At 33.1% G+C, this 26,312-nt stretch overlaps 1 protein-coding gene across 3 annotated transcripts in view; it reads left to right on the top strand.

Moving 5' to 3' along the window:
• Positions 1-4,861: 4,861 nt before the first annotated feature.
• Positions 4,862-26,312, top strand: part of LOC141405514 (probable multidrug resistance-associated protein lethal(2)03659) — an 83,611-nt gene continuing 62,160 nt past the window's right edge. The window contains exon 1 of one of the 3 annotated variants that reach the window (XM_073989920.1): positions 4,862-5,261. The gene's annotated coding sequence lies outside the window, so the exon portion shown is untranslated. Of the gene's footprint in view, positions 5,262-5,328; positions 5,444-5,946; positions 6,308-26,312 lie in introns of those variants that run through there. The other 2 variants (XM_073989927.1, XM_073989935.1) reach the window with 2 other exon arrangements.

Raw genomic sequence — 26,312 nt, 5'->3', positions numbered from 1 at the left:
ATGTGATAACGCCCCTTGCCATAATAAATTTAATTAAATTTTTATCGAATCTCCCGCAACATTGCTAAGATTGGAAACCCTTTCATCGCAGCTAAACCCTATAGAGACCATATGGTCCAAAATAAAGTCTCAAGTGAAGTCAAATATACAAGTTCCTCATGTAACACCCAAATAAATTTGGGTGAACAAAGACTCCAATACTTGGAGGAACTAATAAAGGACGCCATTCAATGTGTGAACATAGGGGATTGTGGGCAAGCCACCATTCATTCAACAACATTTCACCAACGAGTTTTATCTCTAGAAGATTTTCATCTTATAAGTTTTTCATCTTATACCATAACATTTATTCACTTATTTTAATGTATTCATGTGTTGCATCCTAACTATGTGTCTTTGTAATTATTTTCAACTACATACAGCTATACGTGAATTTCTTTCTTTAAACGTCATTATTCTGTCAATGTGAATCTTTTTAGATACAATAAATATTGAATAATATACAGTGGTGATTTGTGGGTCTTCAACCCTGATAAACTCCTCTATCGGAACAAAAAAATATATTTGGTTTCATCAGACCAAAGAATGGTACGCAATTTTTCTTAGACCAAGCGATGTGATTTCTTGCAAACTGTATTATTTGCTGAATATTTTTATACCCTACACCACTACTTGGGAAGTGTACAATTTTTCGATTAAAATTATACATTTCTGACACTGTGTGGGCACCACAGAGGGTTTTAGGAGTTGTTGATGCGTCAAAATTAATATTTAAGTAGTTTTTTATTTGTAAAGTTGTGGTAAAAGGATATTTTTTAATCATCGAATAAAGAACTTATTATTACAGGTCCAATTTTTGGATTTCTGCTACGACTTTTATCTTTGAAGTTCACTTAGGTGCATCCTCCACCATTGTTTTTAATGATTCTAAGCTTTTTCTGTAATTTTTTTGTTCATGTAAACATTTAATGATTTCTCTAGTAGCGTGATAACAATGCGTATTTCTACCCATATTTGCAAAGAAAAACTAAAAAATACCGTTAGATTTAACATTTAATGAATATAAATTAATTCATTTTAAACGTTTACTTACAGGAAAGAGTCACAAAAAAATAATATCAATTTATTTTTACTTAAACGAAAAACTGTCGTTATTATTTTCCACAGCAGAAATCGCGGATTTTACGAAAAATATTTGTTTTGCATAAAAACTAAACAGAAAGAAACCAAAATTGTAACGGGATTTCTTATTGCAATACATGTACATTTCAAAAACAAATTTCCATCGCAAATTCTTCCATTTTACACATTTTAGAAGCGACCAAAAGTTGTGAGTGTCACTTTCCTTATTATTTTTCACACCACTGTATGTAATTTCTTTACCCACTTTAATTTAAGCTTCGTTCCCGTACTTTTTAGCTGTGTTCCAGAACTAAAAAGTTTTTACAATTTTTACGACTTTTACACATTTTACTCGAAAAAGCGTTCCCGTACACAAAAAAGTTGTAAAATGTTCACTTCTCTTTAAACAAAAATGGCGCTGAATGATGCTCTCTTTAAAAACTTTTTACACGACAAATTTGGGCGAGTAAAAAAATAGTAACATGGTTGCCGGCGTCTGATTGGCTGATACGCCGACTTTGACATTTGTTCCAGTTTTTTTGACGTATTTTCCATTTTTCCGTTCCCGAACTATTTCAAAAAACTTGTGTGTGAGAACAAATTTTTTGCAGTTCTCTCTTTTACGAGTTTTACTATTAAAAAGTACGGGAACGAAGCTTTTAATAGTAAAACTCGTAAAAGAGAGAAATAGAGAAAAATTGTTGTCACAAAAAAGTTTTTTCAAAAAGTTCGGGAACGGAAAAATGGAAAATACGTCAAAAAAACTGGAACAAATGTCAAAGTCGGCGTATCAGCCAATCAGACGCCGGCAACCATGTTACTATTTTTTTACTCGCCCAAATTTATCGTGTAAAAAGTTTTTAAAGAGAGCGGCATTCAGCGCCATTTTTGTTTAAAGAGAAGTGAACATTTTACAACTTTTTTGTGTACGGGAACGCTTTTTCGAGTAAAAAGTGTAAAAGTCGTAAAAATTGTAAAAACTTTTTAGTTCTGGAACACAGCTATAATTTGTGTAAGTGAGATTCGGTAAGTGAGAGATAGCATGTCTACGTCTTATGTCAGACTATGAAAATTATCATTGAAAACGCTTTTCCATTTTCTTCCAAATTTTCATTGACGTTCACACACATATTTGAAAATTTTGATATTTTCATTGCTTTGCATTGGTTTGAGTGTTACGAATATAAACACAAAGAATAATTTCAGATTACAGAACCTTGTGTACAGAGTTTCACCCCCTTCACACCTCTTGCCTATAAACTCATTTTCATGTTATTGAAAATTTTCATAGTCTGGCATAAGACTACACTTTGTAGACAAACACAAAAGACCATTTGGCGAAAATTTTGACAGTTTACATTACAAAAAAAGTTGCTTTGTTGTAGCAATTCGCCGATGCATCTACCTTTCTTATTGTACCATGGATTTGTTTGTTAATCAAATAGTTTAAGTCACCCTTAATATTTACTCTCATTTTATGAGAGCATTTTTGGCTGTAATTGTGTCGGGACACATTACAAGTGTACTAAAAAACGTACTTCCGTACAGTGATTTGTCAACATTGCGATTGTTTGTTGTTGTGGAATTTTGACACTTTTTTCGGGATTGATACTTCTGTGCCACTTTTTTATTTTTATACCAAATGTGCCACTTTTTGAAATTTTGTGATACTTTTTCATACCGTGTGCCACTATTTTTAAATTAAATACTTTGTAATTCAAACTCTACTTAAATCACAAGGTGCAGTAGAAAAAGCGTCGAACTACACGATTTTGAATTAGGGAGTTGAAGTAACTTGCGGCACTTTTTTATTAGTTTGTTTTTAAGTGATATTTGCGTATGTAAAAACCAGTTTTTTGGTAATGGTAGTCAGACAGTTGGCCTGTTCCTTTACTTTTGAAAATGGTAAAACCGGCAAAAGTAGCAAAAGTTGTAAACTGCTACCATATGAATTGTATGGTGTCTGAAGTAAAGGAACGCTTTTCGAGTAAAAAGTGGTAAAACTTGAAGATTCTTGCACGTAAAGGAACAGGGCTAGTATCTACATTATATCCCCTTTAGACTAAGCTTGGTTTAGCAAATCCTGTGGACTTTAGTTGTCATTTCCATACAATATATGTCAAATCAATCGAGATAATGCCTTTAATCATCGTATAATTGTAAAGTCTAAATTAGGTTTCAGAGTGCTATAACCTTCCGGGTAGTCATTTTGTAGAAATTTTAATGGATAATGCATTTAGTATAATTAGAAAAAATAGTTGAATGGCTTCTTTGATTGATTGAAAATTCATTATTATTTTTAGGTTAGTCCCGGCGTAAGAGTAATTTCACTGAAATTTTGACAATGGTAAAAAAGTAAAATAAAACGGACTGTTAGTTTCATTACGAATATTGCAAATAAGCAAAATTTACAAACACATGAAACCGTGTACACTTGAAATTATGTATTTTCCTAACTTTTTTTAGTTTTAGTGTATTTTTTAACTTTATGTATATTACTACTTATATACGAACTGTTTCTGTTAAGCTTCTTTATTGTTTTCCGTTTTTAATAACACTATGCATCACTGAAAATGCAAACAACTTCTCGTATGCATTTTTTGAAAGTACATATTTAGACTATAAAAACCCTAGTAGGGGTTTGTCCTGTCAGATCCAGTTCGGATTTTATGGCCTCATCTAAACCGGGCTAAATCTACACTTTTTTGCATTTATCAGGCCTTTATCTCAGAAAAGAATAGGAATTTGGCCTTGCTGTCTTTAGCAATGTTGTAGCCCTAAACTAGTAGAACTTATCCTTTGAGAAAAGCACATAAGAAAAACTCCATCTAGGGCATCAAAATCAATAAAATATAGAAAAATTTACATAATTGCTGAAATTCTGGTCAGTATCGCCTAAACTATTGGGAGTTGAACCAAGTAACCTTTTGCAAAAATATTCTAAAGTTCTCAACAATTCTTTAGAACATTCTGAAACTCTAAAATGCTTACTTCATGTTGTTTAAGCGGTATTTTGCATCATATCTTTTACAACACGTATTTCAAACACAGTTCACATCAACAGTTTTTTCTCGCATTTCGGATTTCACTACATTATTGGCATTTTTATTAAATCGTCGTTGAAAAATGTACTGAAAACAACGGCATAGAGGCATTTTACAACAATGGCATGTTCTGAAGATTTGTGTATAACATTCCAGGGAATATTTTTCCAAAAAATATTCAGAAAAAGTTAACGGTTTTGGAGATACGGTGCGAAATGTATAAAAATTGGGTATTTTTTGCATATATTTTGAAATTTGAGGCAATAAATGTAGTTTTTCGAGTTTATTATTTCTCCAAATATTTTATTCTTGTCCTTATCTAAAAATTTGCTTCAGAGGTCAGAAGAAGATTCGCATTGGTTTCAGAGATATAGCCCCGAATTTCTTTAAAAACTCAATATTTAACCATGTTTAGATGGGGCCATAACATCCGAGCTGGATCTGACACAACAAAACCAAACTAGGGTTTCTTGTCGTTTGGGTCTGTACTTTCAAAAAATCCTGAGTTCGAATTGTTTGCACAAGATCCCCTTAAAAATGTTGCACAGTGTAATAAGAAAAATTTGTGTCACTTTTTGTGCTACTTTTTGAAAGACTTGTGCCACATTTTTCCTGGAATGATACTTTTTGTGGTACTTTTTGAAATTTTCCAGCGGTCACGCTGGTTGTGGCAAAAGAAGAACGGAATACGAGCGCACGATTTAGTTCTTTTTTGCCCTTCGTGTGGTTCGTGTGTGCTTTTTATATTACGGTAATTTTTATGTGTGTGGCGGTTTTTTGGAGAATTGGAAGAAACAAATTCGTGACTGCCGTACGAAATTCTAAACTGTGAATAAAACAAGAAAATAAAATAATTTTATTTAGCAACATTTTTGATTGGGCGATGTTCGTGTTTTATTTCGTGTAAAGTAGTGTGTTTGTGTGTTTTAATTCAAAGAAGAATAAATAAATATAGAAGAAGCATATTTGCCAAAAACAAAAATACCAACTACCACCAACCAAAGTTATGAAATACAATCAACAATTGTAGTATTGAACCAAACTAACCAACCAACTCAATCCAATCCTACCATCCATTCAACCAACTATCCTGAGGTTTGTATGAATAAAAATTAATGGAACAAATGATTAAAAACCATATGTTTTGGGAAGAATTTCAGTATTTTAGGGTAACGATGGTGATAATGAATTTCCTTTTCGTTTATTTCGGGTGTTTGTTATTGTATTTTGCTTAGTGACGTTTGAACGGAAGCAAGGCAGAACCGACCGACCGACAGGTAGGCAAACAGGCCAAGTCAGTAAGGCAAATTTTCTTTCTAGTACATTATGTATCATCTCACTGCTCCGTATTTGGCATTGAAATTCTAAAAATGTGATTGTGCTACAAAAAAAAAAACTATTTGAAATGGACAGCCTTAATTTATTGTAAATAAAGTGCTTGTGGTTTGCTAATCGTAGAATTTTTTTTGGAATTGCTGTTATTCTGAATTGATTTTTAATTGGAATGAAATATTTTTTTTTGCCTTGGTGAACACGTGTATTAGATAATTTAGTAAATGCCAAGTGAAAAAAAAACTAATAAAAACACTAAATAATGACGTCGATTGGCGGGCAAGCGAGATAGTCGGTGTTTCGCACAATGATTTGTTGCATTTGTAATTTACCGCTATATTTCGTATCGAGCTCTTTCTCTCCCTGTGGAGAGAGAGTGGTTTACTTTCACTCTCTCATTGTTGTACCAAATGTTGTTGACAGATGTCATTGTTGTAACAACAAAAACAATGTGTGAACACCTTCCTATATACGAAGTCAATATGCGTCTGACCCGCTGTCTGTCCTTTTTGCCGGCCGAAAATATTTGTATATTAATACGAATACGTATGTGTGTGCTTGTTCAACGATAACGGTGCACAAATTGCACATTGAAACCGCTTCAATTAGTTTAGAAATGACTTATTCCACAGTTCCCATGTCAGAGATCGCAAGAATTGCGTAGCTAATGCAAATAGTGTGTGGAGAGTAATGAACGCTGAACAAGGTGTAATAGAGACAATAATAATTTATATATACACTAGGTCACATACATACATCTGCGTAAAACAATAAGTACGAACTGTATCATCCCGAACTGTATCACCTAGGTACGAGGTGAAATAAAAAGATACATTGATGGTTTTTTTTACTGTGCTGTAGGTAGTGATCTCTACCTTGTTATTCATGAAAACTAGAAAAATAAATTGGGAAAAGAAAAAAGAAAAGAATTATATGTTCCACTTATTTGACCCGGAAGCACGGGTACAAAAAATGTTTTCACCAGTTCAGAAAATATAGCAAAATACTATTTTTTGGAAACGGGGAAGCCTAGTCAAAGAAGAAAAAAGCAATAAGTCGTTAAGTTCGACCGGCCCGAATTTTTAAACCATCCACCATAAAATATTCTTAACTAAAATGGAAAAATTAGTCATCAGAAAATGTTGCCAAAACCTTCATAATACCGTTATATGGGGCCTATACTAACACATGGACCTATATTGACAGCTTTTGGTGGCGAAGTATTGTGACCAATAGGAATTTCAAATGTCAAATTACTAGAGTTTGGCAATCTCGTTCAATTGAATAATCCGGATCATTATCTCGTTCAATGGACACCGGTAATTTCTTTGACAAAACTGTGTACACTTAATTTCACACGTTGGTTTTTGTGATGTTACTCATTCGTCTTTGAAGGAAGAAAGTGATCCGGATCGTTCAATTAAACGAGATTGCCTAACTCTACAAATTACAACAGCAAGTTCGGTCAATAAATACCTACATACAAAATTTTCCGAAAATCATGAGGTACTGTTAAATGGGGCCTATACCAAAAAGTGGAACTATTTTAGTGAAAACGTTATGTGAATGTGAACATTGAAGCTAAAACCATCAAAATATAGAAAATCGGGAGGTGCCTATGTTGATTTTTGGTGGAGAAGTTTTGTGACAACTGGGAACCTCAAACGTAAAATTACAGCTAGATCGGTCAAAAATTGTAGCTAAAATCCTCAAAATATCGAAAATCGGGATACCATTATATGGGGGCCATACCAAAACATGAACCTATGTTGACGATTTTTGGTGGAGAACTTACACAAAACATAGACCTATATCAATAATTTTTGGAATATACGTTTTTTGGTCACTAGCAACACTAAATATCAAATTGTAGCCATTTCGATCTGAAAATGTAACTAAAAAGGCCAAAATAGCTGAGATCGGGCAGTAACGTATTGCTTGTTTTGGGGGTCGATAACGGCAATGGGTTTAAATAAATGTAATAAGACAATTTTATGCATTAATTAGCGATGGGCCATTTTTTGTCATTAGTTAGAAAATACCCATGGTAATGAGAACACGGTAATGGTGGAAACGTGATTATTCTTGGATTTAAATAATTCAATGCAGGCTTAAGAAATGAATACACCATTACCATAAACTTGGAAATTATAATATAAACAACAGAAAAACCAGTCAGGAAAGGATCAAAGTCGGGCGGTGCCGACTATATGATACCCTACACCACTGTGAATATGTAAAATATAAATCGGAGCTATATCCAAATCTGAACTGATTTCGATATTATTTGGCACATTTATTTCTAGACCGAATTAAGTCACACATTCCAAATTTCATCGAAATCGGACGTATATAGCATGTGTGGTACAGAAAATACGTGAAATCGGCCGAAAATATGTATGGGAGCTATATCCAAATCTGAACCGATTTCGATATAATTTGGCACATTTATTTCTAGACCGAATTCAGTCAAACATTCCAAATTTCATCAAAATTGGACGTATATAGCGTGTTTGGTGTAGCAAATAGGTGAAATCGGGCGAAAATATATATGGGAGCTATATCCAAATCTGAACTGATTTCGAGATAATTTGGCACATTTATTTCCAGACCGAATTCAGTCACACATTCCAAATATCATTGAAATCGGACTTATATAGCGTGTTTGGTGCAGCAAATACGTGAAATCGGCCGAAAATATATATGGGAGCTATATCCAAATCTGAACCGATTTCGATATAATTTGGCACATTTATTTCTAGACCGAATTTCATCGAAATCGGGCGTATATAGCGTGTTTGGTGCAGCAAATACGTCAAATCGGGCGAAAATATACATATATGGGAGCTATATCCAAATCTGAACCGATTTCGATATAATTTGGCATACTTATTTCTAGATCAGTTACACATTCCAAGTCTCATCAAAATCGGCCGTATATAGCGTGTTTGGTGTAGCAAATACGTCAAATCGGCCGAAAATATATATTGGAGCTATATCCAAATCTGAACCGATTTTCACCAAAATAAAAAGCGTTCTTCCTATGGCTAAAAAAATTATATTCCCAAAGTTTCAGCTGAATCGGACAGCAAATGCGACCTGTACGTTGCGAAAAAAATACATGGATAGACGGACAGACGGACGGACATGCATAAATCGACTCAGAAAGTGATTATATGTATATCCCTAAAAGGAACTATGGGTCTATTTCGCTTCCTTTTGTATGTTACATACAAATGCACAAAGACATAATACCCCTTACCACAGTGTGGTGTAGGGTATAAAAAGTAAGAAGTCGTTAAGTTCGACCGGGCCGAATTTTTAAACCAGCCGTGTGCACGGCCATAATACTCTTAATTTAATTAATTCAACAACACTTGGGCGTTTAAGTATTTTTTGTAATAATTCGTTAATAATTCATTTGTAGCACGATTTTAGGTAACATTAGTGCTTAAAAATTTTTAAATATGCAATGACAACAAGGAAAATTAAATATTAATTCTCCCTTAAATTTTCTCTTTTCCTATTTTGCTCACCATTGTTTTAAACCATCCACCATAAAATATTCTTAACTAAAATGGAATAATTAGTCATCAAAACTGTTGCCAAAACCTTCATAATACCGTTATATTGGGCCTATACTAACACATGGACCTATATTGACAGCTTTTAGTGTGGAAGTATTGTGACCAATAGGAACTTCAAATGTCAAATTACAGCAAGCTCGGTCAATAAATACAGCTAAAAATTTCCGAAAATCGGATACTGTTAAGTGGGGCCTATACCAAAAAGTGGAACTTTTTTTAGCGAAAATGTTATGTGAACGTTAACATTGAAGCTAAAACCATCAAAATATAGAAAATCGGGAGGTGCCGTTATAAGGACCTATGTTGATTTTTGGTGAAGAAGTTTTGTAACCACTGGGAACCTCAAACGTAAAAATACAGCTATGTAGATCGGTTAAAAATTTTATCTAAAATCCTAAATCTTAGCTATTGGGGCCATACCAAAACATTGACCTATGTTGACTATTTTTGGTGGAGAACTTACACAAAACATGGACCTATATCCATAATTTTTGGAATATAAGTTTTTTGGTCACTAGGAACACTAAATATCAAATTGTAGCCATTTAGGTCTGAAAATGTAACTAAAAACGTCAAAATAGCAGAGATCGGACAGTAACGTTATACGGGAGCTATACCAAAACGGGGACCGATAGACCCCATCATCGAATTGTGACCTGCCGGCAAACAAAAAAACGAATCTTCCCAACATTTCTGCCACATATCTCTATTTTTTGTGGATGCCAGAGTGATTGCAAAAACGAATGGACGTGTGTTTCGACTCAGAATTTTACCCTGATTAAGAATATATAGGTGAATATTGCGAAAATACTGTACCAGTAGTCGGCACCTTTCGCATTTGAATTCAAATAACTCATAATTACTATAACAAAATATGAAAATGATCTTAAACATTTTTCAACAATATTGTCAGCTAACTCTGTGTAAAATTTCATTGAGCTTAGACCATTTATTATGTATATCGGAATTTAACTTTTTGGTAGTGAGTGCTTTTCACCAAAACCGCAAATGCATGTCTCTTAAAAAAATTAGTGGAGACGTCCGCATAATAATGTCTGTAATTATATTAAAATTAAAAAAAATTTACAAAATTGTTGTTGTGTTCGTAGAGAATACTTAAAAGAACACTTTGAAAAAATAAATTATTAAAAAAAAAATATTTTAATTCTGGCATTTTTGCCGATGCCGACTTTAGGGACAACAAAATATAAAGTTTGCCAGAAGTCGGCATGGGGTGAAAAACACGCGATTTGTCGGTTATTTTGAAATGAAATCCAAATGTTAACAAAATCTTTATTTTATTTACTTTTTAAAAGCAATAAAATATGTATTATTTGTGTAAAAGTACGCTTTTTGTTATTTAAAATAATAAAAAAGAACATTTATATACTAAAAACTAGCGGACCCGGCGAACTTCGTCTCGCTATTAAGGAATAACATTTCATACAAAAACTCAATTTTCGATTTTTCCAATTTTCCGACTTTTCCAGAGAGATTTTCCAAAATTTTCTTCCGTAAAGACCTTCTCCTCGAAAATACGAATAACTGACAAAAAATTTTACAGAAATCGGCCTAGCCGTTCTCATTTTATGAATTACTATTCATTTTTTACACCATTTTTATATACTGTCGAAATCGCTTATAACGTCGGTCAAGGGACCGACCAAATTCGGACGCTATAAGCGATAGTCGTTATAAACGATATTAATAAAAGAGGTCAAGTTATACTATGTATAGTGTCAAATTATACTATGTAGTGTCTTTTGGGTATAGCTACGTTGTTTTATTAAGTAAATCAATAAATTCAATTCAATTTTTGTACTTTTCCTTTTTATATACCTATAAAAGACTAAAAAACAAAATAGTAACATATAAGGACATTCAATTCATTCTTCAGCGGATATTACGTTAGGATATAGGATATGGTTTTATATAAAATAGTCTTTTATTTCAGTTTTGGCTTTTTTGGAATTGATAAGTTTAAATTTAACTCAGATCTGAGTTTTGAGAGGGTTTCCAAACACACATAATTTGTTGTAACATTTTGTGAGTAAATAGGGTTTTAAAGAGTTTCTACTGATATGCATGCCTCTGACACTGGCGGTAATTGAAATTCTGGTTCTGTAGTATTCTCAATTTTTTCATTAGAATTGCTCTTATCTATAACTTCCAATATTATGTCTTCGTTGTTATACATGACATCGACATTGGGAGAAATGAGAATAGAGACAAATGTCTTCATAATCGTTCAAAGGTCCATTAATCCCGCATAATGAAAACAGTTAGCGATGACAGAAGACGCTAAATTTGTCAAGGCTACATCATCCAACAATAACACTGCATCCAACACACTTAATTTCGTATTTTCATTTTTTTATTCTTGCCAGGATAGTGGATATTTGTCGATCCCAGTAATGCGATTTTATTGATTTTATTACTCCTTGGTATATGGGTAAAATAGATGTGACATTGGGTGGCAAAAAGTCAAGCTTAATTAAAAAAAATATTGAGAAAAATGTTTCTTCCACGTATGGTTCGACGTTATAACCGATAGCCAAATTCAAATATTTCCCAAAAATCCGACGTTACAACCGATATGACGCTATAAGCGATGACGTTATAAGCGATTTCTATTTGTGTGGAATATAAAGGGCAAAAATTCGGGACTTTTGGATTCCGTCGTTATAAGCGATATGACGTTATAATCGACGACGTTATAAGCGATTTCGACTGTATATAGATACAAGGTGCCGACTATTGGAAAATGGTGCCGACTACTAGCAAAAAATCACTATTCTAACAAATTCGCAAATTTCACAAGTTTTGAAAGAAACAATTCAACATTTCTTTATGTCATCGGAAAGTAAACTAAATTTCGAGGCAAATAAGCTTTATTTCATTGCAATTGGCCAAATTTTCTCGGAATGGCGAAAGATTGAAGTTAGGCAAACTCTTAAAGTGCCGACTATTGGTGCACTTACCCTGTAATAATTGTTGATATCGGTACAGCTTAGCGACTACTTTATTTTCGTCGCTAACTTACACGATATATTCGGTAATGTTAAAAGTTATTAACATTTAAAAATGTCCACTTATCGACGACTGTCGGAAATTCTGCCGTTAACTGATTACAGAGTCATACCGACTACAAGGATATCCTACTTTTGTTGCGGAGATGTATACGTCCCAAGATATAGGTATCCAAAGTTCCATAAAGGCCATCACTTCGAAACAAACTTGAAAAAAAATTTTCCGACTGGAATTCAATATTTTTAAGTGGAGCAGATGACCGTGATTTACACTATTATGAGTATAACCCTCCTCCGCTATGGTATCGTACGCATATCCAAGAAAATGTTGATATAATTATACAAAAAACTATCTCCTTAAATTAACTTCCAACAATCGTATATTTAATTTATAAGGGGCAGTAGATTTTCTTGATTAAGAGTTTCCGATGCCTGTGAAGTTATATTGGAAAATATATTGGAAAAATTAATTTTTAGCAAAGGCGCAAACCATTCACAGGGTGACTCAGAGAAAACATATTTAACTAAAATTGGAGAACAAATTGAATCGCAAATTATAATTTATGGTCACAACTATTAAAATAACGGTAAAGTATAAACAATTCTGAACAAAATGAATGAAGGAGGCATAAATACGTGTTTAATATATATCAAAGAGCTGTATTGAAAAAGACACTGAACAGAACAGCCCATTGTGCCAAAACTATAAAAGATGGGCGGACGAAACTTGGCTTAGATTAAAGGTCTCTTGAATAGCTATCAGCCAATATATAGATTTTATCCGAAATCAATTTCAGAGATCTGCATTTTTGCGATCTACCTTGGGCCCACCTATGAAAAAGACACTAAACAGAACAGCCCATTGTGCAAAAACTATAAAAGATGGGCGGACGAAACTTGGCTTAAATTAAAGGCCTCTTGAATAGCTATCAGCCCATATATAGGTTTTATCCGAAATCAATTTCAGAGATCTGCATTTTGCGATCTACCTTGGGCCCACCTATGAAAAAGACACTAAACAGAACAGCCCATTGTGCAAAAACTATAAAAGATGGGCGGACGAAACTTGGCTTAAATTAAAGGCCTCTTGAATAGCTATCAGCCCATATATAGGTTTTATCCGAAATCAATTTCAGAGATCTGCATTTTGCGATCTACCTTGGGCCCACCTATGAAATATATACTGAACATAATAGCCCACTGTTCCAAAACTATAAAAGATGGGCGGACGAAACTTGGCTTAAATTAAAGGCCTCTTGAATAGCTATCAGCCCATATATAGGTTTTATCCGAAATCAATTTCAGAGATCTGCATTTTTGCGATCTACCTTGGGCCCACCTATGAAATATACACTTGACATAATAGCCCACTGTGCCAAAACTATAAAAGATGGGCGGACGAAACTTGGCTTAAATTAAAGGCCTCTTGAATAGCTATCAGCCCATATATAGGTTTTATCCGAAATCAATTTCAGAGATCTGCATTTTTGCGATCTACCTTGGGCCCACCTATGAAAAAGACACTAAACAGAACAGCCCATTTCGGATAAAACCTATATATGGGCTGATAGCTATTCAAGAGGCCTTTAATTTAATCCAAGTTTCGTCCGCCCATCTTTTATAGTTTTTGCACAATGGGCTGTTCTGTTTAGTGTCTTTTTCATAGGTTGGCCCAAGGTAGATCGCAAAATGCAGATCTCTGAAATTGATTTCGGATAAAACCTATATATGGGCTGATAGCTATTCAAGAGGCCTTTAATTTAAGCCATGTTTCGTCCGCCCATCTTTTATAGCTTTTGCACAATGGGCTGTTCTGTTTAGTGTCTTTTTCATAGGTGGGCCCAAGGTAGATCGCAAAAATGCAGATCTCTGAAATTGATTTCGGATAAAATCTATATATTGGCTGATAGCTATTCAAGAGGCCTTTAATTTAAGCCAAGTTTCGTCCGCCCATCTTTTGTAGTTTTGGAACAGTGGGCTATTATGTTCAGTATATATTTCATAGGTGGGCCCAAGGTAGATCGCAAAATGCAGATCTCTGAAATTGATTTCGGATAAAACCTATATATGGGCTGATAGCTATTCAAGAGACCTTTAATCTAAGCCAAGTTTCGTCCGCCCATCTTTTATAGTTTTGGCACAATGGGCTGTTCTGTTCAGTGTCTTTTTCAATACAGCTCTTTGATATATATTAAACACGTATTTATGCCTCCTTCATTCATTTTGTTCAGAATTGTTTATACTTTACCGTTATTTTAATAGTTATGACCATAAATTATAATTTGCGATTCAATTTGTTCTCCAATTTTAGTTAAATATGTTTTCTCTGAGTCACCCTGTGAATGGTTTGCGCCTTTGCTATAAATTAGTTTTCCCAATATAATTTCCAATATAACTTCACAGGCATGAGTTTCCGCAGGTACCATAAAACATTTATGAGTACTCCGTTCCATGCTTGTATTTCCTTTTACCAACCTTTGATTCATCAATCTCAATAATCACACCAGGGTCGATTTAGATTTGGGTCTGAAGTACTGTACGCACAAACTTCTCTGCAGAAGTTGTTCCAATCAACCGTAGCCCGGAACTCAATCGATAATTCCTCCATAATGTCTCGTAAACCACTGCTTCTTTCACATACATAAAAATGAAGACGATTATGCGGTTTATGGACAGATGCAAACTGTCGAAGAATGTTCCTCTACCGAAGAATATATATATTAAATATATAAAAAGAAAGAATATATATATATATATATATATATATATATATATATATATATATATATATATATATATATATATATATATATATTAAATATAAAAAACGATATAAATATATTACTTACTTTCATGCACATCCATCACATTCAGGTTCTGTGCTTCACATCGTGGACCTTATTACACTTTAAGCGACCATCCACGGTGATCAAACCCCACTCTTGAAGCTTTTTCACGGTACACAAGGTTTATTGCCTATCTTCACAAACGCAAAATAAATTAAAAATTTCATTGTTGCATAATTTTGCTTCAAATTACTTTCAAATTCAAATTAGAAATGGCTGAAGGTTTCCAAAATGTACACCATTTTCGATATTCAAACGAGTTTGACGCAAAATTGAAACTAAAATAAACTAAACACAAAAGGAATCGACGGTTTAATACTTACCATGATACAAATTTGAACAATGACTCCTTAGCAAAAATAGATACGGCTAACAAACTTTACCAAATACTTTCTTGGACTTTCTCCTATGAACAGGTGCAAATCTCGGCTACGCGAAAAAAAAAAATATCCTTTTGAATCCTAATTCTTCACTAAATAGTCGGCCTTTTGAAATTTTAATTTTTATTGTCAGGCTTTTCCTCTGGAATACCACTAATAGAAGCGAATTGTGAGGCAATTTTCATTGTGTAATTGGGTTCAAAAACAATAAATTCTAAGAGATTATCTAACAATATCTTTAACCTAACTTCGATTGTTACCCAGAAATTAGCAGGGAAGTTAATTCATTTTCATAGATTTTCAAGCAGTGTTTTACAATGTATCAAGACAAGCTTCAAATGACAAACGTGTCAACTAAATTGGTAACTCAATATGGAACACTTAAGCAGCAGTAGACTGGAACGGTAAATATTTGTCAGAGACAAGTTTATTAACAAAACAATGGAACGCACTGAAAAGTTCTTAAAACGAAACAGAGATATTCTAATATTAAATGCGGACAAGGGAAATGTGACAGTAGCTATAAGTAAAGAGGATTATAAAACGAGAATGAATGACATAATATCAGATATGATGACGTACCAGAGGCTGACCAAAGATCCAACAACGGGCCTTATCAAAAAGAATAATGAACTTGTGGAGGATTTATATAAGAATAACATAATTTCGTCGATTGAGAGGAAGAGAATGAGAACGGACGTGGCTACAGCACCGAGACTACACGGACTACCAAAAATTCATAAAGATAACTACCCATTAAGACCAATATGCTCATCGGTTAACTCACCATCAATAGAGTTATGCAGGTATGTGACGAACATTATAAAGAACTTAACAACTAATTCAAAGTACAATGTAAGGGATTCGGTACAATTTAGAAATAAGATACAGAATTTGACGATTGCGGATAATGAAAAGATGGTTTCATTCGATGTGGTATCACTGTCTCCCAGCATACCTGTAGATTTAGCACTCTCAATTATAGAAGAAAAATGGGACAAAATACAAGAATACACAAATATGACAAAGAGCATATTTTTAAGTATTCTAAAATTCTGCATAAAGGACAATCGTTATTTCATATATGATGACAAACTGTACAAACAAAAGAAAGGACTACCAATGGGTTCCCCAGCTTCTCCGATTGTAGCTGATATAGTTATGGAGAAACTACTTGACACCTGTATGGAACAACTGATGACAAAACCTGTAATATTGACGAAATATGTGGACGATCTATTTGCAATTCTAAGAGATAATGTAATACTGGATACAATGGCAAGACTCAACAAATTTAACATCAATATAAAATTCACAATGGAAGAAGAGAATAATGGTTCAATCCCTTATCTCGACACTTTAATAAAAAGAAAGAATGGAAAATTGGAAATAGACTGGTACCAGAAACCTACGGCATCTGGCCGTATCATCAATTTTTATTCAAAACATCCAAAACAAATGATTATAAATACTGGACGCAATTTGATAAATAAAGTACTGAACATAAGCGATAGTAAATTCCATGAAAATAATAAAACGAAAATAAGAGAAATACTTACCAAAAACGCATTTCCCAAATCATTAATAGAAAATTTAATATCTAACTACAACAAACCAAACAATAAAGAAAAACCTGACAAAATATATAAAACCATGGTCTATATACCTGGTATTTCTGAGAGATTCCATAATTCTGATTTATATGACAATAATAAATTTAATATTGCACAACGTTCACACAACACACCGAAACGGCTGTTCAGCAATACCAAAAACAAAATCCGAAGTCTTGAAAGACACAATGTTATATATCAAATCGAATGTGACGGTAATGAGGAAGATAAATGTGGCAAAATATATGTGGGCACCACCAAAAACAAACTCAAGCAAAGACTTTCGGCAAACAAATCTGACATTAAATTAAGGAATCAAAACTCGATACAAAAAACTGCGCTTGCGGAACACTGCAAGCTTAACAACCACCTGCCAAATTTTGAAAATGTTAATATCCTACAAACAGAGAGTAACTATAACAGACGTTTAACATTAGAAATGCTGCATATTAACAAAATACCAACAAATAAGAAGATAAACTACAAAAGCGACACTGACAATGCAGCTTACTGCTATCGATTCCTAACTCAAAAGAGAATGTGCAATAGGGTTATGACTTTTTTACAACCTCATATCCCTGTATCATAGCGTGATGAGTTTTGCCATAAGATTACATAAAATCATAATTTTAAGGTGATTCGGTGAAAAAACCTCACGCACAAAATTATTTTAAAATTTGAATTTATCAAAATTATGGACAATTTTTTGAAGTCACTGTAAGGCGATATACAATTGAAAATAAACTTTAGAGTCACATGAGATAATTAAACTGACATAACATTTATTTCTCACTAATTTTCTTCAATTCTTAGAATCGTAAAAATGTCGTAAACGCTTTTATTTAAAGATATAATTTTTTAACAAAAAACAAAAAAAAAAAAAAATTTTTTTCATTTCATACATTTTTTCAAAAAATTATATTTTTCAATTTCAATTTCTTCTTTATTGCGTGTAATATATAGAATATTTTGTAACAGTTATATTATAGCTTACTACAAGAGGTTAGGAATTTTAACTCCTTTTCTACTTTATAATTATTTAAATAATATTAATAGAAATTGTATCAGTTTTTAATATGTAGATTTAGGATAAATACGCAAAAAAAACCTTTTGAAGATATTTAGATAAGTTAAGGAGATAAAATTACGGTGATACTAAATCATTTATATGTTGATACTGGGAGGTTTGGCATTTTTCTTTGAACGTTTTTGTCAGCATATTGATCTTGTGCTGTACTAAATCGAAGCCAGTCAGTACATGAAGTCGTTGAGTAGAGTAAAGCCAAGGCAAGTTGTATATCATTTTAAGTATTTTGTTTTGACATATCTGTAGTTTTTTTATATGACATTTTGCTGACGTTGACCAAACTGGAGCTCCATAATACATTAATGGTTGGATAATTCCTTTGAATATTAGTTTTTTATTTTCGATATTTAATTCTGACCTTCTATTTATTAGTGGGTAGATCAGCCTGATTATTTTATTTATTTTGTCCACTACGTATGGAATATGGTATTTGAAATTAATTTTAGAATCAAGTATGATACCCAAGTATTTGACACTATTTTTCCATATAATATCCTGGTTATTAAACAGAATTGGTCTCTGAGGAATAAAACGTGTACAACGTTTTCTCGTGAAAAATATTGCTTCAGTTTTATCTGCATTAAGTAAGATCTTCCACTTGATGAAATATTTACTTAGCTCTGATAAAGCTTTCTCTAAACGTTCGATGATACTGCATGATAAAATGTCCGAACATAGTACAGACGTGTCGTCAGCAAAAATTGAGGTGTTGCATCCTTGTATAATTGGAATATCTGATGTGTATATGTTGTACAGGATAGGCGATAGGCAGGATCCTTGAGGGCATCCAGCAATAATGTGTTTCTTATCAGAAGTAGAAGGTCCGATCGATACGTAAAAAGTTCTTTCAGATAAAAAGCTCTGAATTATTTTCGTGATTTCCATGGGGAAGTTTAATTTATGTAATTTATATATAAGTCCGTTGTGCCAAACAGAATCAAAAGCTGATTTTATGTCTAATAGGATCATACCGGTAGATTGGCCAGAGTTAAAATTTTCGTGGACATAATCTGGTATTTTATATAAAGGTTGGGATGTATTGTGTTCCTTTCTAAACCCAAACTGTTGTGGAGGAATAATATCGTGTTGCTCAATGAACAGAAGGATTTTCTCTTTTAATATTTTCTCCAAGAGTTTACTCATCGACGAGAGCAGACTTATTGGTCTGTAGTCTGAAGGGGAGGTACCAGATTTGTTGGCTTTTTGGATTGGAATCGTCTTTGCACACTTCCAAACACTGGGAAAATAAGATGTTCGTAGACATGAATTTAATATTTGTGTAAGAGATTTTACTCCTTTGATAGGCCGATTTTTTAAGCATAAATTGTTTATGTTATCCATACCCGGCGATTTTCCATTTTTAAGCTTCTTTAGCAATTCGCGAACTTTATCAGGATTGATTAACATTTGATCAGGTGTTTCATAGATAGTTTGCTTGACATATGTCGCTATTTTATTCACATCTTCACGAGTCGTAGTATCACTCAAGTGGTCACTCAGTGTATGGTTTGTGTAAAAGTGTTCTGCCAGAACTTTGCACTTCTCCTCGGAAGAATAAAAAGCGTTATTGTTCTTTATAATAGTTGGGATTTGCTTATTTTTCCTTTTTAACATTTTTGAGATGTTCCAAAAGGGTCTTGATGCTTTATCTAAAGAAGACAACATTGTGTTCCAAGACTTGTTCCTGTGGATGAAAAGTTCCTTTTTTATCACTTTGTTAAGACGATTTAACTGATGGCGATCGTTAATATCTCGAAATCTTTTAAAATTTCTCGAATATATATTTCTGTGCTGAATTAACGTTATTATGTGGTTTGGAATAGAGTATTTAGAAGCGGTAATTCTTCTTTTGGGTACACTGTTCTCTACAGCCGATTTTATAATTTCTGAAAATGAATTAATAGTGGCGTCTATTTGATTTACACCAGGGTTTAAATTATCAGTGAAAATGGGAGGCAAGTTTCTATTTAAGTATTGTCGATATCGCTTCCAATTTGCTTTTTTATAGTTGAAGGAAAAGTTAACATTGATTTCAGGATTAGAGCCAATTTCATATGCTAATGGCAGGTGATCTGATCCTAGATTATTAATAGTCCTTACTCTTCTAACATTCTGAAGATTAGTGATATAAAGGTCCAGGTTCGATGGTTGCCTCCTGGTATCTGCAGGTATATAAGAGCAATCTTGAGAGAATAAGACCTGGAAATTGCTCTGTTGATATTTTTCGTACAATATATTACCCCACGAATTGTTCCTGGTGCAACCCCAAAATGCATGCCTCGAGTTGAAATCACCTCCAATTAAATATTTCTTATTTGAGTTTGTTAACTTTTGTATGTCCGAAGAAAACATCCTTTTTCTTGAGGTAAGGTCTCTGTTACCGCCGGGAAAATAGCATGAATAAATATTTAAGAAACCATTATCCGTCGAAATTGAAATGCCAATATCTTCAATAACGGACGTGTTTACAATTGGTAATAATTGATGATTTATTTCCTTTTTAACTAAAATTGCAACACCTCCCCCTCTTTGGTCTTGCCGATCCTTTCTGTAGCAATTGTATCTCCTGTTTTTAATAGAGCAATGTACATTTAGCCATGTTTCATTCAGTAGGCATATATCAATATTTTGGTTGTCGAGAAAATAAAACAGTTCGTTTACTTTGTTTCGAACGCCTCTTGCATTCCATGAAACAATTTTTAATTTATTGCTCAATTTAAAAATTTGAAAGCAAGCGAAGTGATGACTTCAAATTGGTCATTCTTCGTTTTACACCTTCTAAGGCTCGAAATTAACTCTAATGTTAAAGTTTTCATTTCCTCTAATGAAAACAATTGATTGGGATTATTTTGTGGAGTAGACCAGTTGTTAGTAGTATCTGCATGTTCCTGGTTTAATGAATTAGGAAACGTGCTAGTATATTTAAAGGAGCTATCAAACTGCATACTTGGTTTTGCTCTATTTTTCGGTTGATATTTTTGACGCATTTCGATAAAAGATTTCCTTGCAGGACATTCTGGAGAAGACGATTTATGTTCTCCTCTGCAGTTAGCACATTTTATGGTGGTAACCTTACACTCTGCAGTTTTGTGATTTCCAGCACAATTAGCACAAAATGTTTTAACGTTACAACGATTTGAGCCATGCCCAAACATTTGGCAGTTGTAACATTGTGTAATTTTATTTCTGTTCTGTTTTTGGTATTCCCAACGAACTTTTATACGATTGAAATCAGAATAACTTTGGCGCAATTCCTTAAGGCTTATTGATTTTCGTTGAAAATAAACGACATAAATAACAATTTCCAAGGAGAGTTTCTCAATTTTCCTTGTTACTAACTTTACATCGAGGCATTTAAGTCCCATCTTATTTAATTCAGTTTTTACTACATTAGGATCCATTTTGTCCAAACCTAGTAAATTGGCCTTGTACGGTTTATCATACTTTGCTGCGTATGTAAAGAATTCCACTTGAAGGTTCTGCTCAAGTCCATTGCAAATAGGCTCTATATCCTTTGGATCTGTTAGGAATAACTTCAATCCAATTGAAATTTTCCTAATTGAATAATTCGTTATATTCAGAATTCTGCATAATTCGTGAACTTGTTCAATTTTGCACTTGAGTATAGTGATTGGGGGGATCTTCTTTTTTATCGAGTTATCGATAATTACTTCATCATTATTATTATTACTAACGTCATCGCGCTCATCATCATCCAAAGTTTGGAGAGGTAAATAGTAGTTCTGGTTTACTACTCTCTGAGGAGAAACATTAGGTTTAGCTTTTCTGCTCATTTTTGACAGCCTCGAAGAGGCATCAGTGTTAACGTCGCACCGTCTCTTAATGTTGTTGTTATTATTTTTTTCCTTGTAAATATTGTTACAGAACAAAAAATACAAGAATAACTGTAGTTTGTTGTTGATTTTAGATCAGTATAGAGGTTTGAGGAGAAACACGTCTGTAAACTATAAGCGGCACAATACGACTGAATTATATTTTTAAAATCGATTTGTGCGTGAACTTTTTTTATATTTCAATGGAATAAACGATAGCGTAGTGATTATTAGGCAAAAGTTCATTCATCCCTGCTATAGGAAATCATTTTTGAGAAAAAATGTCAAAAAGTCATAACCCTAATGTGCAATACGTAAAAACCTTTCAGTGCAATATTTACATCAGACAATCGTAGTGAAACTACGCTAGATCTTAAGTAATATTTTGACAACATAGATTTTACGTATATGTAAGCGAATCTTTTGATGTTTTTATTATTTTAATTTTTAGTCTTTAGAATGCTGTGATATTTTCTGTATAATTTTATATCTTTAATTATACAATATAATTGTTATTTTGTAGATCTACCCCTGAAGATGCAATTTTATAATTGCGAAATATTGGGATAAATACCAAATAAAAATATACTGACCTCAAGCTCGAAGATAATTTTATTTTTAATAATTGGATAAAAAGGTCGAAAAACATAACAAAGTTATTTGTCAGGGTACTTTAAGACAACCAAGGGAGTAAACAGCGATGACGTTTGCAACCATTACTATTTGCATTTTATGTAAATGATTTATTGCTGGTGGATTATTTGTAGAAAAACGTCAGACTGTAATTATATGCTGATGATATAGGGTAAGTGCACCTAATGTCGGCATGTACCAGTAGTCGGCACCTTTTGAATTTGAACTCAAATAACTAAAAATTAAGAAAACAAAATAGGAAAATAATTTTAAAAATGCTTCAACAATATTGTCAGCTAACTTTATATAAAATTTCATTGAGCTAGGACCAATTATTATATCGAAATTTAAGTTTTTGTCAGTGAGTGTTTTTCACCACAACCGAAAATGCATGTTTCTTAAGAAAAAAATTGTGGAGATGTTAACCTTATAAGCTCTGTAATTATTTTAAAATGAAGAAATTTTCCATAAAATTCTTGTTATATATGTAGAGAACTGTTAAAAGAACACTTTAGAAAAAGAAATTTTTAAAAAATATTTATAATTGTGCAATTTTTGCTGATGCCGACTTTAGGGACAAAAAAATATAAAATTTGCCTGAAGTCGGCATGGGGTTATAAACATAGATTTTTATCGATTACTTTTAGCTAAAAATTATAAAAATTGCTAAAGAAATACTTTAAAGGCTAATTAATAAAAAAATAGTTTCAATTTGAAAGGAACTTTAGCGATTCTAAGCAATGATTTGAAGTACGTACGTTGTCGGGTGCCGACAACTGGGTAATAGATGCCGACTATTGGGTACGAACTAATTTATTTAAACAATATGTTAAAATTTCCTTTCTTTTTGAAGTAAAATTGATAGAAATGTATATAATAAACTAGAAATGTATAAATAACTAATGCTTAAGCTATTGTTCTTTCAAATATTTAAGAAAAAATGTAAAGTATGCATTTTTTCTTTATTTAAATATAACATGCCGACTACTGGACCATATCATGCCGACTATTGGGGAATGGTGCCGACTACTGGTGAAAAAGCAGTATTTCACTAAAATTGTATTTTTTGCATGTTGAACAGAAACAATCAAAAAAATTGTTTATATAATCTAAAACTACACAAAATAACGAATCATAACAACTTAAATTTAATTTGATTGGATATTTAGACTCGGAATAACATACGGCTGAAGATACGAGAATCCTTAAAGTGCCGACTACTGGTGCACTTACCCTAGTGCTTCTGTCGTATAACTTGGAATTTATAATTAAATGTATGTAAGTAGGAAATTATGTAAGTATGGAAGCTTATGAAACTTAGGTAGACCCGAAAGGTGGACGTATGCAGAGACATAAAATCGTCCAATGAATTCAAAAATATGGGAGAAACAATCACTTCAAAAATGAGGTTTCATAAACACGTTCAAAACCGAAACAATGGATCTAAAAATGCAATTGAACATGGGACCACTTTGTAGGAAATTCGGACATTGAATTGAAAAAGCAATTGTTAATGTGGAGGAGTTCAAATCAATCTCAAGTGCAGGCGCAAAAATGTTAAATACCTTAGGAAAGCAGGTGTAAACAGTGGCCTTAATACAATCCTCAAAAGTTATACAGCAACGCGATGGAATACGTTATTCTTTCTGTTGAAATTAATTAAACAGTATTATACCCTAGACAGACCGTAACGTTAATTTGCATTAAGATGTGCATTCAATTTTAACCTGACAGACGACAGTTTCTGCATTTGCGAAACAGCTGTTTGCTGGTAAACAACTGTTTTGTTGTTGTTTGCAATGCAAATTGTGTCTCAGAGAATGAATATGCTCTCTCTCCTATATGAATATGGGCTCTCTTTCACAGCATTGCCATATTGATATACCTAAATTCAGTTTAAATTCCATTTGATTTTGTGCATTAAGAATGTGGATAATGCTCGATTTAATTTAAATTAAGGCAGTTAATGCAAATTAATTAATTTATTACATTAGGATGTCATAAACGAAGTTTTTAGTTGGGATATTCAGATTTTTCTAACCAATTCCATTCAGGTGGTAAATTACGTAGGCTTAAGTTATTGCTTTTGCCAAATTTGTGCCAACATTACAAATGATACGTTCATTCCTTCTACTAATTTTGGCTTCTACATCTACTTCCGTGCCACCATTCGGATCCAGCAGGCTTCTAAGATAACATAATTGTTCTACTGAGGAATCGCTATTATCACCTGCGTGTAACTGTGGTCCGGTGTTAGTATTAATATTTAGGAATTTGGTATTTGCTGAATTTATGTGTGGACCTGTGCTCTCACATGTTACTATACTGCTGATAATCTTCTAACAAAATGATCCCATGCCAGTGTGTACTTTCTTTGTATGTGCCGTAATGTGATTATAACGATTCGTATCTACAAAAAATATTTTTTTTAGTTCCCACAGCGATAATTTGTTTTGTAAACTTCTATTGTATTGAAGTGATTTCAAATCACATCAAACGGCGGGAAAGTTTGATATAATGATAGAGCGGAAATAACATTTCAATTACTTTTAGAAAAAAAAAAAAAACAACTCTATTCAGTTCAAGTTGTTATCGTACTGTTGCTAACTGAAAGAAAATTCTGTAATTTCCACTTACATTAACTGGGAAATCAGACATGCAACGTTGGATATATTCATATAAGTTTTCATATTAGTTAACACTTTAGAAGGGAAAGAGATAAGCACACAGTTTAAGGTCAAATACAAGTGGTGTGGAAATCCCAAAGATGGTAAATGAAGTGAGCGAGAACATTGCAAAGCTCATAATACACAGGAAATCGCTGTCTGTCACTTAACGGCCCAAGTTCAAGAAGCATCATACTAGCAACATGCGTATATAGCCCAAAGCGTATAAGAGGAAGCGTATAAGAGGATCAGATGTCCTGAGAAAGAGAACACTGCAAATAAGAAAAAGAGCCTTCAAATGTTTCGGGAAAACCGCGTCAAGAACCCCGCAAAGGAGACTGTTCAGAAGGCGACAAAGTGAACAAAAATGAATGTGTGCCCGGCAGCGGAACCTTCTGCAGGCTGAGGAGGAGGAGGTCTGTGAAGACAGAAAGGCACCCGTCATCTTACGGCAAGGTAACCAAACAACACTGTTACGCAGTGATCGATACCAGTAGAGGTAGAAACATGGGCAAGAAAAAAGTACATACGAAAAACCCACTAAAATCTTATGGGAAGACCCAAAGAAGGATAAAACTAAAATTCTATTTTTACTAGGTACTGCAGGAATGAGATGATAATGGTAAATTAACTAAAAACTAAAACAAGGAATTTAATGTATTTTGCCTACATTTTCCACGAATGTGTCGTCGTTTAACTTGAAAAAGAAGTACTTGTCCCATCAGCATTTATCAGCATGTTCTCCCGATAGTTTTTATTTTAATAATTAAATAATTTAGCAAAACCGATTAATGTTTATTTCGCCACCATGCCGACGAACAACATCGACTGTGCCATGTGAATTTAATTCCCTATCATTTGACGATGATGAATCACATTTTCAATGTTTTCCTTTTGTTCTTTTCTAATTGAGTGCTTCAGTTTTCATTTAAAATTCCAATGCCATGTAAGACTTACACGCGGAATAGTTAACGTGCGGAACATCGACGACTGTTGTTACATACATATGTCTGTATTTATAAATGTACATTAGTATTTATTAAAAGTATAAAACATTAGTAATAAATTATTTTTATGTTTGAATTGAAATGCAAAAAGTATAATAACAAAGAAAAATATCCATTAATGCAAAGAAAATTC

The sequence above is a fragment of the Musca autumnalis genome, unplaced genomic scaffold (assembly GCF_047663935.1).
Source record: "Musca autumnalis isolate F117 unplaced genomic scaffold, ASM4766393v1 scaffold_1, whole genome shotgun sequence".
Classification (NCBI taxonomy): Eukaryota; Metazoa; Arthropoda; class Insecta; order Diptera; family Muscidae; genus Musca; species Musca autumnalis.
Note: the sequence above shows the minus strand (reverse complement) of the source record. Positions and strands in the feature narration are given on the sequence as shown.